The sequence below is a fragment of the Babylonia areolata genome, chromosome 30, assembly GCF_041734735.1.
Source record: "Babylonia areolata isolate BAREFJ2019XMU chromosome 30, ASM4173473v1, whole genome shotgun sequence".
In the NCBI taxonomy this organism is placed as follows: domain Eukaryota; kingdom Metazoa; phylum Mollusca; class Gastropoda; order Neogastropoda; family Buccinidae; genus Babylonia; species Babylonia areolata.
Genome location: NC_134905.1, coordinates 9,649,483 through 9,662,402, shown reverse-complemented (window position 1 = coordinate 9,662,402; position 12,920 = coordinate 9,649,483). Strand labels below are relative to the sequence as shown.

Below are 12,920 nucleotides of genomic sequence, written 5' to 3'. Positions count from 1 at the left end.
AAACTTTGTCAGGACTTGCACTGACCCTGATAGGTGTCCACCAGTGATCGTAGTTCGACTGAGCTGGCCATGCTTCATCCGTCATCACTGAAAACTGAAGGGAAGGGGAGGGAGGGGGTAGGAGGGGTGCGGAGAGGGGGGAGGGCAGGGGGGCGAGGGGTTGGGGAAGCGGAGCAGTGGGAGTTAAGGTAAGGAAGGAGGGGGAGGGAGTGAGAAGTAGAGGAGAAGAGGGGAGTTGGCGAGGCTTTGTCATCAGGGTCGCTTCAACTGAACTGAAATGAGAACGTGGTTACTGAGAACGGACAACAGGATAACATGATTTGTTCTTTCTTCTCTATACTGATACTGTTCTTTCTGCTCACGTGTGACATATTGTGACTGCCTCCCTTCTTCCCAGTCTGTTTGCATGAACTGATTTCTTTACCGCTTGGGTTGGACATGAGCTGTTTTATCCCCTTTGTCTATATCATTTATTTTGTTTTAACTTGAAATCGCTCTCATTTTATTGTGAAACGAAGGTTTGTCTGATCCAAGAGCTGGGTCAGTAGATTGCTCAGCAATTCAGTGCGATAACAATCATTATTACTATCGTTATTGTTATTATCATTATTATTATCATCATCATTATTAGTTGTAGTAGTAGTAGTACTGTCATTATTATTATCATTATTATCTATGTTATCATTATTATAACATTCTCTCAACACACTCATCTCTTTCAGTCTTCTGTTGGAAGCTGCTCTTTGATCGTGCCCCACCCTCAGTGACCTGTTTATCCAGAGAAACCTGTTGTAACAAAAGACTAATACACTACACAACACTACACTACACGACACTCATTCGGATGAAATTAGAAACATGCATTTTGCGCACGTAAAAGAATATACTGCTACAAAAGGGTTGTCCCTGACAAAATCACGGTTGTCAAACATTTGAAAAGAAATAGGGGAGAAGATTTTTTTTTAACGTCGTGTTACATGGTGCCAGAAGAGGGTTGTTGTTTTTAATCCTTCATAAATTGTCTGATAGCAGAGATGTGTACTATTTTCTGTCTGAAGATTCAGAGACAGAGAGAAAGACAGAGAGGCAGACAGGGGCAGGGACAAAGAGAGAAAGCCCCGCCGGGATGTGGCCTGTACAAGAGAGAGACAAAGAGAGAGAGACAAAGAGAGAGAGACAAAGAGAGATATGCAGAGAGAGATACAGAGAGAGAGAGAGAGAGATGAGATAACAAAAAGACGAGCACAGACACAGGCAGACAGATGGACAAACAAAGACATACAAAGAAAACCGATCAGTGAGCGATATACTGCTCACTGAAATTCAACACACGTGGATGACGTTCTAGCGTCATCAAGGAATTCTTGTGACAACACAGCCCACGGCTTTTAATTGGTTCTTTGAGCGTCTCACGCGTGCACGAGCGTGACAGCGGCATCACCCCTGACCCATCATCCAAGTGTGTATAAAACGGCCGAGTTGTAAGGTGAAGACACACAATGCCTTGGAGCAAAAGCACATCTGTGAAGGAACCTGACCATTACTGCCCAGTAGCTTGTTGAAGACTCACACTCCATCGACCAACGTATCCTGAAATGGACTCTTACAAGATAGTAAGTTTGGGCTTTTACTCTTTTAATTTTTTTTTCTTGTTCTGACTTGTATTTTACCATATTTTGTCTCTTCTTTTTTCAGAAGTTTAGTTACAATTTTTATCATATTCAACTGTTTATTTCTAATTCTCTTTATCTCAAAATTATTTTTTATGGCTTGAAACATCACAAAAAATTCTTGCTTTGTCTTGTTTTTCCTCATTCTCTTCAAACTCTTATTCAGTCTTGAGCTTTTACAATCTTTGTTGTTCTGTATTCTATTGTGTGTATCTTTTTCTGTCCAGAAATTTGTTAAGTATGTACTTTTAGAAATTTTCTTGTTTATATCCTGAATGATTTAAGAAATTGTTATAAAGTAGAAAGATATATGCATTCAATGGAAATGTTAAGTATGGTATTTACGAGAAAATGGTTAAATGGACAAACACTTGGCTATTGCAATTTAACAGCGAGAAATGCAAAGTTCTGCACCTTGGAAAGAATAATCCACAGTATCAGTACACGATACAGGAAAAGGGGGTAACTCGAACAATGGATAGTACAATGGCCGAAAAAGATTTAGGGGTCACGATGGATCCAGAACTAAGCTTTGAGGCACATATAAATAATATAGTTGTACACCCGTACAGGGTGCACTAGTATGAAGTTCTTGTGGTCTATTGCTGGCACCAAGGCTGCTGGGGGGAAACCGAAGGCTAGCCGTCTAATGTTACAGGCGCTCTCGTGGTCAAAGGTGTGGGACTGACCGCGGGAATGTGCACCTATAGGCAAGCCTGTGGTGAGCCCTGATACCATCGGGTTGTCAGTTCTGTTTAAGTTGAAGTCAGGGTGGTTAATGCCAGCTGTTAGCTGGTCTGGGATGGTAGGACGCTATATTTTCGCGGGGATTTCGCGGGAGGAATAGACTCTCCCGTAAATTTTAAGAAAATAGTCCTGATTATTTTGTTTATTATTTGTAAGAGAGTTTTAGTTGAGATTTAGATGATGTACATGAAAAAATAGGAAATCAGTTTTGAATGTATGTACTTTGGAATCTATGGGGAAAAAACTTTTGGTTAGTCAATAAAATTAAAATAGAATAGCCCTAGTGAATAATTATGAGGTGTAGTAATTTCAGGAACCGCGCCCTGTAGTGCCAGAACAGAGGGCGGGGAATCAGTTAGTGCCCCACTCTTGTTGGAAGCAGTAGCATAGGGAAGGGCGGGGGGTCAGTTAGTGCCCAACCCTTTTAGAAGCAGTATGTGCTGAGAGATGTGGCCAGGAAAGCAGGTGTGTGGAAATATTTTACTTTCATTTTGTCATTGATGCTAGGAGATTTTATTCCTTGATATTAGTATGTTATTATGTTTTATATTGTGCATTACAAGGTTATATTGATGTGATGGAAATTGATTGTTTTTGTGCGTTTGCATTTGGAGACATTAATTGTTTGTGATTTTAGCAAAGCCTATTTAGTCTTGATGTTGATTGGGAAGCAAAGTATGTATTTGGGAGAATACACCATTGGGAGGAGAAAAAAAAGGAGAAAGTTTAGCCAGACGTTGAATTAGAGGTTGGGAAGTCTTGATATGTTTTGGGATATTTTGTCTTTGAAAGTTAGATTACTGAACATAAGATATTGGGGGTTAATCCGGCCGGCGCTCATTGTTTTGCGTTGTTTTAGCAGTTTTGTTTTCCAAGGTATATTTAAATGCGACTGTCGGGATCTTGATATATTGTTTTGGCGTTGTGGCAGATTAAGTGTTTTGGGGGTGTTTTTTAGAGAGTTCCATGCATTATTTTTGCGGGGGAAAAACTGTTAGGAACTGGAGGAAGATAGTCTATACAGGACATAAATATTTCGGGCCTACTGGTTATTGTGGATTGATAACTATAATGATAATAAATGGAAGGGAAATCGATAATGATGAAGGAGAGTGTGTTTATAGGTGACAGTTGTTTAGTATTAATGGACAGGTGTACTTGTAGTTGGGATGAGTATGTTCAGTGAATATAGTTTTGGTTTAATGAATGAATGTTCGCAATAATGTTAAAGACTGAAATATGTTATTACGTTTCTTTTCCCGTAACTGTGTGAATACTCTCTCTCTCCCTCTCTCTCTCGCTCGCTCGCTTTCTCTTGCTCACTCTCTCTCTCTCTCTCTCTCTCTCTCTCTCTCTCTGTGTGCCTCCGTCTTGCCTTTCACGCTCTCTGCCCGTCTGTCTGTCTGCTCTCGCTCTCTCTCTCTCTCGCTGCCTCTGTCTGTCACTCACGCTCTCTGTCTGCCTGTCTGCACTCGCTCGCTCGCTCTCTCTCTCTCTCGCTGCCTCTGTCACTCACGCTCTCTGTCTGCCTGTCTGCACTCGCTCTCTCTCTTTCTCTCTCCCCCTCATAATTGTTTCGTTATATATGATATACCCATGTATTCATGTTAGATGTGAATGTCTGGTTATTTTTCTTGCTCATGTGTATACACACTTCAAGCCAAGTTTATATTTTGTTACCAATTGTTTGAGGTTCGGACAGTGGTCAGTTATCCAAATTGTGATTGACTGTAAACGCGAGCTAATGAGCGTTGTTGGTTGAGCACGTGGGAATCAGGTGACCCAATGATGTTGGATGAATGAGGTCCACATAATTGGAAGATGATGTTCCGACTCGGTCGGCATAGGGTTAAACTGGATGGTGTTTACCTTATTCATAGAGTGATTGTCGCATCACTTAATTGGTTCTTGTTTTGGGTGGGTTGTCTTCGCTGATGACCCGTTGCGCAAAACCCAAGGTGGAGAGCTAATAATGCTATATGAGTTGATTGAACTGAAGGTTCTACGTACTATAGCGCATTCCCTTATCACGTGTCTCATGGATGATATGCTCGTGTATGAAGTATGGGTTGGGGTACCCAGCCCCATGGAATTGTAATTCCAGATTCTGTATGTTGTTCCTCCATTTGGATGGGGAAACGTATGATATATGTTGATATTATTGTGTGTAACTGTAAGTCTGGAAATGAATGTACAATGCATTGTTCTTATGTTGGTTTGCATTGATGTTTCCAGGCCACGGTTGCTAGAGCCCTTTTCTTTTTTTTTCCCCTTTTTTCTTTTTTACCTTTTCTTTCTTTGAGTTAGTCAATTAGTGCAACAAAATTAAAGTGAACAAGAAACATCTTTGGGCCTGGCTGTGTTTTCTTTATCATAGTGAATCCTAATCTGTCTTTTCCCCGAACCCGACTCCCTTTGTGTTGGGTAAAGACCATTGGCTTATTCTTTACGATAGAAGCAAGGGGAGGTTTACATAGTGAAAAAGGGAAATCAAATTTCTGGTCTTCTTGTGAGAACTATAACTAATAAATCTCCCGAAATTATGAATCCATAGTAAAAAGCTCTGGTTAGACCCATTATTGAATATGGAAACTCAGTATGGTGCCCTTACCTTAAAAAGCACATAAATATGATTGAAGGTGTTCAACGCAGATTTACAAAGTGTATAACTAGTAATACTAATAGTACTCGAGATCTTAGTTATGAGGAGTGCCTGGCTCTTTTTTTTAATATGCCTAGCCTAGAGTTTAGAAGATTAAGAGGTGATCTCATTGAAGTATACAAGATCATGCACAATATTTATGATCCTTGCACCACCTCTTCCTTGTTTACTATGGCTAACTATGATAAAACCCGAGGGCACAACTTCAAAATAAACTAATTTCGTAACTAACCAGTTCCGCAAGTTTTTTTTTACTAACCGTATCAGAAATCTGTGGAATGACCTTTCCTATGACACCATCAATGCACCATCGGTAAACGCCTTCAGTTAAATCTTTATTGAGCTGTAGATAAATGTAGTATACACTATGCCTACTTTAAACAAGGGTCTGTTCACAACAAGTGATCCAAAAGCACATAAATGGACACTGATTATGAGGGCAAAAGGCTTTTAGCCTATAGCCAAACGTTTCTGTGATTCTGTGATATATAAAACAACTTGAAAACAATAACCCATAGCAAAATATTTGTATTTGTATTTTGTATTCTTTTTATCACAACAGATTTATATGTGTAATATTCAGGCTGCTCTCCCCAGGGAGAGCGCGTCACTACACTACAGTGCCACCCATTTTTTGTATATTTTCCTGCATGCAGTTTTATGTTTTTCCTATCGAAGCGGATTTTTCTACAGTTTTGTCAGGAACAATTCTTTTGTTGACGTGGGTCCTTTCACGTGCACTAAGTGCATGCTGCACACGAGACCTCGGTTTATCATCTCATCCGGATGACTAGCGTCCAGACCACCACTCAAGGTCTAGTGGAGGCGGAGAAAATATCGGCGGCTGAGCGGTGATTCGAACCAGCGCGCTCAGATTCTCTCGCTTCCTTGGCGGACGCGTTACCTCTAGGCCATCACTCCACATGATGAAAGATCAAAATGCACAACAATGAAGGCTCAATGATATACCATTATACTTGCTCAGTCTATTGTATTTGGAAAAGCCTACAGATACTGTTCCGTTTTGAAGAAATTTGCGCAATGTTGGTTAGGAAATGCCGATATTTGTTTGATTTGCAAAGCATCGTGTTCTACCTTTCATGCTAGACTTACAGCCGCGCCCTCTCTCTACCTTTATTTCTTTGAGGCGATCGATGGTGTGATGGCCTTGTACCTATTCGTTTAGATATTTGACTTTTCTGAGGATTTCCGATTTTCCTAGATGTAGGCCGCTCGTGGTTCCAGGTTCCTTTCCTCTCTCCGCACCCGCAGAGATGACGGATGAAGGCACCACTAAACGTCAGAAATAAGCAATTTTCAATGAGTGGGAAAATGTTGTCTTTGGAAGAGCTGCAAGCAGAATACGGAATTATTACACAAAGCATGAAGACAGACAATGTGTCAAAAAACAAACAAACCCCCCCCAAAAAAAAACAACAACAAAAACACGTGAAGCATGGACACGAATGACGCAAACCGTGAATGCTGTGGAAGGACAAAATGGGTATTTATCAAGTGATTATAATAGTAATCATCATCATCGTTTTCATTTTAGATGAGGCAGTATGAGAGTTTCTCATCGTGATTTGAATGACATACAGTGTGGATTATGGTAGAATGTAATGGGATCACAAAAATGATTAAAATCGAAATCAGTAAATGGTGGTTGATCTGCTGGACTGGTTTAAATGTGATGAAAGGGGAGTGTTAGAAACAACCTAGAATGTTTAAGTTCTTTAACTGATAATATGTCTTGTAATGGAAGGAGGTGCTAGTGTGAATTTATTTGACAAACCAACCAAGAACCTTGCAGGTGCACACTGATACATCCATGTAGATAATCCAATCACAGTATTGCATCTGCTGGAACAATGAAGTTTATACTCAAGCTTCAAATCAACATGCTTGGAAAACAGCTACTAAAAGGGGCTGTCTGCGTGCGGACAAGTCCATATATGCTACATCACATCTGCTAAGCTGATGCCTGACCAGAAGTGTAACCCAACTCACTGAATGGATGGCACAACGTGCTGTTGTTGTTTGTCATATATCATACAGATGTGTTTTTAGTAAAATGGGTGCATACGTTTTGGTTCGTATGTTTGTGTGTGTGTTTTTGTTTTTTGTTTTTGTTTTTTTAATTAGGATGAAATAAGAGCAAAGAAACATCTCTTTGTCATGAAACTGAAAATCTCTCGGCTTTTGTTGTTTTTTTTTTTTTAGATGGCACTGCACTTCACCAACGCTCTTTCCCTGGGGAAATCAATTCAGATTTCACATGAAAAACCTGTTGTCTCTCTCTCTCTCTCTCTCTCTCTCTCTCTCTCACACAGAATAGAGAGTAGAGGATAAGTAGCAAGTAGATGATGCTTATTTTTGACTCACTTGTGTAAACAGTCTGTTTTAACCCGGTGTTTAGTTGTCTCTGTGTGTGTGTGTGTGTGTGTGTGTGTGTGTGTGTGTGTCCATGGTAAACTTTAACATTGCCATTTTCTCTGCAAATACTTTGTCAGTTGACACCAAATTTGGCATAAAAATAGGAAACATTCAGTTCTTTCCAGTAATCTTGTTTAAAACAATATTGTACCTCAGGGATGGGCACAAAAATTTGTTTAAAAAGAAGCCAAATTATATGCAAACACAATTTACTGTTATATGTTTTTTATTCTCTAAACTTGGCACTTTGATCTGATATTCTGACAAGAACAGTCATTTTTATCATTTTTTGTTCACACAGGAACTTCTTTTGCCAAGCATGGAAGTTACTTTTATTTTGCATGTCTTTGGTGCAGATAATATAAAAAGGGAAATTAATCTGTAATTAAAGTTAGGGGGCTAAACTGGTCTTTCTCATCTTAAATATTACATGTTGAAATTATACTCAGTACATAAAAAGCTTGTGTGTTTTACTTTAAACTGGTCTTTCTCATCTTAAATATTACATGTTGAAATTATACTCAATACATAAAAAGCTTGTGTGTTTTACTCTGTGTACAGGGCTTTCACTATGTTCATTCGCCCAAGTGGTCTTTTTTCGGAAAATACTAAAATCAATACTATGAGTGGACTTTATAGATCTATTGGCTGAGCCCTGAAGGTCATGGGCAAAAATCAGTTGCGTACACATATTTATGCATATTCAAAGCGCGTGCTCATATTCTTCGCGAACGCGAACGACGCCATTTTGTTTCAAGTTGTTGACCTGCCTGTTCAATCCTATATTCAATCGACAATACACGATAACGTGTGATGGAAAGTTGGAGAAGGAGACCGTTAAATACTTATTCAGAGAAAGATTTGTGAACGTCTCATCACTTACTGGATTATGCCCCGAACTGCCATAAAAATATCCACAGAATCAGTCGGAATTCACAGTCAAAAAATAATAAACCATGAGAGTTGATACCCTTGAATTGATGAAACGTAAAATTTCAAGTCTTGACTTTTCTCAAAATTAAGTCCTTTTCACTTCATACGACGTTTAGAAGTACTTGTACTTGGCTCTACATGTTATTAGTTTAACAAAATACTCAATTTTCATATCAACTTGAAAACTATAAAACTAGAATGAACATAAAAGAGAAATTGAATCGACCGTGTCAACCCGGTGTAACTAAACTTGTACATCTATTTAGATCCAGAGAAAACGGCTAAATGTTGCAGTTTGATTGCGGTGATAGCCACGTCTCCTTTACCGCGGACTTAAAAAGAATTTTTAATTGCCCTTAACGATTTTTTGAATGCCCAAGATACACCAGAATAATAATGATTTAAACAGCGTTCTCACTGCAAATACCGCAATCGATTTATCGCCCTTTAAAACAAGAGAGGCAAGGCCTTCAAGACTCACTTGTGATACACTTAAAAAAAAAAAAAAAAAATCCAAGCTTTTTATGTATTGAGTATAATTTCAAAATGTAATGTTTAAGATGAGAAAGATCAGTTTAAAGCAAATTAAGTCCCCTAGCATTATTAGAGTAATTTCCCTTTTTTACCCTCTGCACCAAAACGTCTCCAAATAAATAAAACTTCCATGTTTAGCAAAAGAAGTTCCTGTTTGAACAAAAAATGATAATAATGACTGCTCTTGTTGTTGGGTCGGAATATCAGATCAAAGTGCCAAGTTTAGAGAATACAACAAAAAAAAAAAAAAAAAAAAAAAAAAAAAAAAAAAATATATATATATAACAGTAAATGCAGTTTGCATATAATTAGGCTTCATTTTTTTTTTTTTTGGTGCCCATCCCAGAGGTGCAATATTGTTTTAAACAAGATGACTGGAAAGAACTGAAGTTTTCCTATTTTTATGCCTAATTTGGTGTCAACTGACAAAGTATTTGCAGAGAAAATGTCTGTTAAAGTTTACCATGGACACACACACACACACACACACACACACAGACAACCGAACACCGGGTTAAAACATGGACTCACTTTGTTTACACAAGTGAGTCAAAAAGCATGTTTAAATGTTATATTTTTGAACGTCAGTTAAGGCGCCATGAGAGTGTAATGGGTAAGACAGTTTCTTCTCACCCGAACACGCGGGGCTCGAATCTGCCGTTACTTTTTTTCTTTCTTTCTTTTTTTTTTTTTTTTTTTTAACCCAAAGCTTTATAATAACAAATACAGAACACATTTTAACGATTACTTTTTTTTTTTTTTTTTTTAAGTGTATCGCAAGTGAGTCTTGAAGGCCTTGCCTCTCTTGTTTTATATAGTGTGTTTAGTTTCCATCATCATGTAGTTTTTATGTGAGTCATGTGTGACATAGGTGAAAGATGTATTTTGTTCCAAGTTGAACATGAAGCAGCAATGCATTAACTTGCAGGGCAAAGAATGTCACATGATATATAATTAAGTAATCATGCAGATCCTCTTGTTTATGTGATTTTTTCATTACAAACTTACAGCATGTGTATAGGTTCATGCCAACTAAAGGAACTATTTTCATTTTAATCAAAAAGATTTTGTTGTGTTATAATTGGAGGAGTAACATTTCCCCTCCAGAGTATGGAAAAGACACCCTTTGATATTTGACATTTAATTTTTCAACATTGTTGGGTTTGGTGGGTTTTTTTCAGTTGATGAAGAGCATGGCGACACAATGGCGATGGCAAAAGGACTAGCAGAAAACATCAACCCGACCATCACTTTCGAATGTATCAAAATGTCAAAAGAGACCAGTCTGGCTCAAGAAAAAAAGGGGTTAATAACAAATTGATTTATAGATAATTTTACATCCACCATACTGAAAAAGATTATGTAAGTATCAACAGTAATACATTGTGAACTGTAATTTGTTTTCATGAAGCTTAATCTTTTGTTAATATTATTGCAATGTGTACTTCATTCTTGAGTCAGATAGATGTGTCTATGGGCAAGTTCAAAGGAAATATTTAGAACTTTTTGTGTGTATTAAAAAAAACAAAAAAACACGTATCACTGCTGGCATTGTCACTGGAGGAAACCTTAAGGTATACAGTTAATAGAATACTACTGGATCTGTGAACGATGTAGTCACAGCAAATTGTACTATTTGATTGTCAAAAGAGATGATAAAACTCATATTCTGGAATGTCAAACCAAGTACTAATTTCTTTTTTTTATTCTTTATACTAAACACGCTGTCTGTGTTCTCTGTTAAATCTGACTGAACCAGCTATAACAAAGTCACAAATGGCTGTAATAGTTATTCTAATGCTAATATTTGATGCATCATCATGTGTGCAGATGCAGTGATACCAGCCCAAAAACAATTGGAAGAGGGCACTGTGGATAAAGATACAGAGGGTAAGATACATCCACCACCACCAAGTGACCTCCACCCAAATGGGGAAGGGGTGGGGGGTGATTGCTTTTTTTCTGTTGGGCACAGTCTGTAAAAATGTGTTGTAACCAAAAGAAAAAAGAGCAATGTATTCTGCTAATTACTCAGTCTTAATATAATGCATGTGTGATTGTCTTTAGACAATGCTTTGACTTACAATGACTATATGTTCATATGACATGCCTGCTTACTGTTCAAGTCCCTGTTATCTGCAGCTTAGTCACAGAAAAAGGACACCAGATTATAAGAAATAAATTGTGCTTTTCATTAAAAAAAGAAAAAAAGAAAAAAAAAAGCTGTTGGAAAAAGGGAAGCAAAAAATGTGTTAACTATTGTTCAAACCATCTCCATGTCATGTCCATATAATGAAATGAAAAGTGTAAAATTTATCAAATGAAAAGTGTATAAAAAAAATTTTTAAGGGGAAAAAAAGATTTGCTCATTTCTCCAATTAATCCTAATACTTGACTAAGAAATGTTTCCTGTTTTTGGGTTTGTTTTTTTTTTGTTTTTGTTTTTTTTTGTTTTTTTGCACCATTGCATTTGAAAAATAAGGATTTAGAAACTCAAACTCCTATCCCATACACATTTGCAAAAGGGACTGTATGCATGTCTTATCAGTCAGTTGGTATGCCTGTTCTCTAGGGTTTATGTGAGGAGAAACAAACCACTTTCTTCTTCTCATTCATGGAGAAACAAACTAGAATTTACTTTTTTGAGAAAATGTTTTTAAGACGTCCAAAAGCAACATACAGGACCACATCAAACTGAGATGACCTTTAATTTCACTTATGAATACATGAAACTCGTTGTCTCTCTTAGTCAAGATACTGAGGGTGAAATATTTGGAACTGTTTCAGCTGCTGCTGTTTGTTCATCAAGCAGTGGAAATGATACGAGACAGTCAGGCCTCAACAACTGGAGACATTGATGCCAACAGCCCGACCACAAATGACCGTACACTTCAGGTACGAATGGTCTCCAGTGGGTCAACGCCCAGGTGGCAGCTGCTACCTGGGACACCAGGAAGTGGAAAAAGCAAACTGAAAGATGACCAAGAAGATGCCATTGTGAAACGCTGGATGACAGCACAAATTGAACTCATCGAAGTTCAGAAAGAGCTATTCAAGGCTCAACTCACCCTCGTGAAGATTCAACAGGAGCACTATGGTAATAAAGTTCGGAAGGATGAGAATCCGTAAAACTATTGAAAAACATGGGCTATTAGATGTGTGTGTGTGTGTGTAAAGATGCCCTGCCATATCCACCCTTTCCTTCTGGTTGGAAAAGTAAATTTGCATTAAGTTGATGCAAAAATGGGGGAGAAAAGGGATAGAAGGGTTGAGAATTAGGGAGGATCGCAGGTCAAAGGAACAGAGGGGTGCACACATTCACACACTCATACCAACAGCAGGGCCACATGGAGTGGTTTTGACTGAGCGTTCACAAGAAAGCAGCTCTAAGCATGGATAAGCAATACAGTCCTAAATTAAGCAATGATCCTACACTGCAGCACGCAGGTCTTGCAAGCAGCACACCTAGATCAAACAATACCAAACCCCAGAAACCATCTCAAAACATCGTGCACTTCACTGAAGTGAAAGGCTAATATAACGATCACATGAACATCTGTCTGGCCTTAAACATATTAGCACCTTTCACCAAATGTCCAACAGCATGCACTCTTCTCACACAGAGATCTATGTGAGGTTTCATGTGAGGTAAAACGAGCTCCATTAGCTTACCTACCACCAACAGTGACATACAAGTATGTGCACCAAACATGACTGACCAATACAACTCTCAGTACATATCAACTAATGTAAAGAACATGCAGTATAAAAACTCTAAAAGTGTGGTTCCATTTTGACCAAACAACTCCCCACTTTGTCTTCACAAAGTATCTCACTGGCACAAATGCATGGAAACCAAAATGACCAATATGTCTCTGGTAAACAGCAAACCATAACAACATGACTGATTCTCGTGCTCTCATGGGATCAGAACTACT

At 38.3% G+C, this 12,920-nt stretch overlaps 1 long non-coding RNA gene across 1 annotated transcript; it reads left to right on the top strand.

Annotated features, from left to right (window-relative positions):
* Positions 1 to 2,788: 2,788 nt before the first annotated feature.
* LOC143275280 (uncharacterized) lies at positions 2,789 to 12,061 on the top strand. Its single transcript, XR_013053417.1, has 4 exons — positions 2,789 to 2,882; positions 10,164 to 10,344; positions 10,813 to 10,872; positions 11,770 to 12,061. It is a non-coding gene; the product is annotated as an uncharacterized LOC143275280 (long non-coding RNA).
* Positions 12,062 to 12,920: the final 859 nt, after the last annotated feature.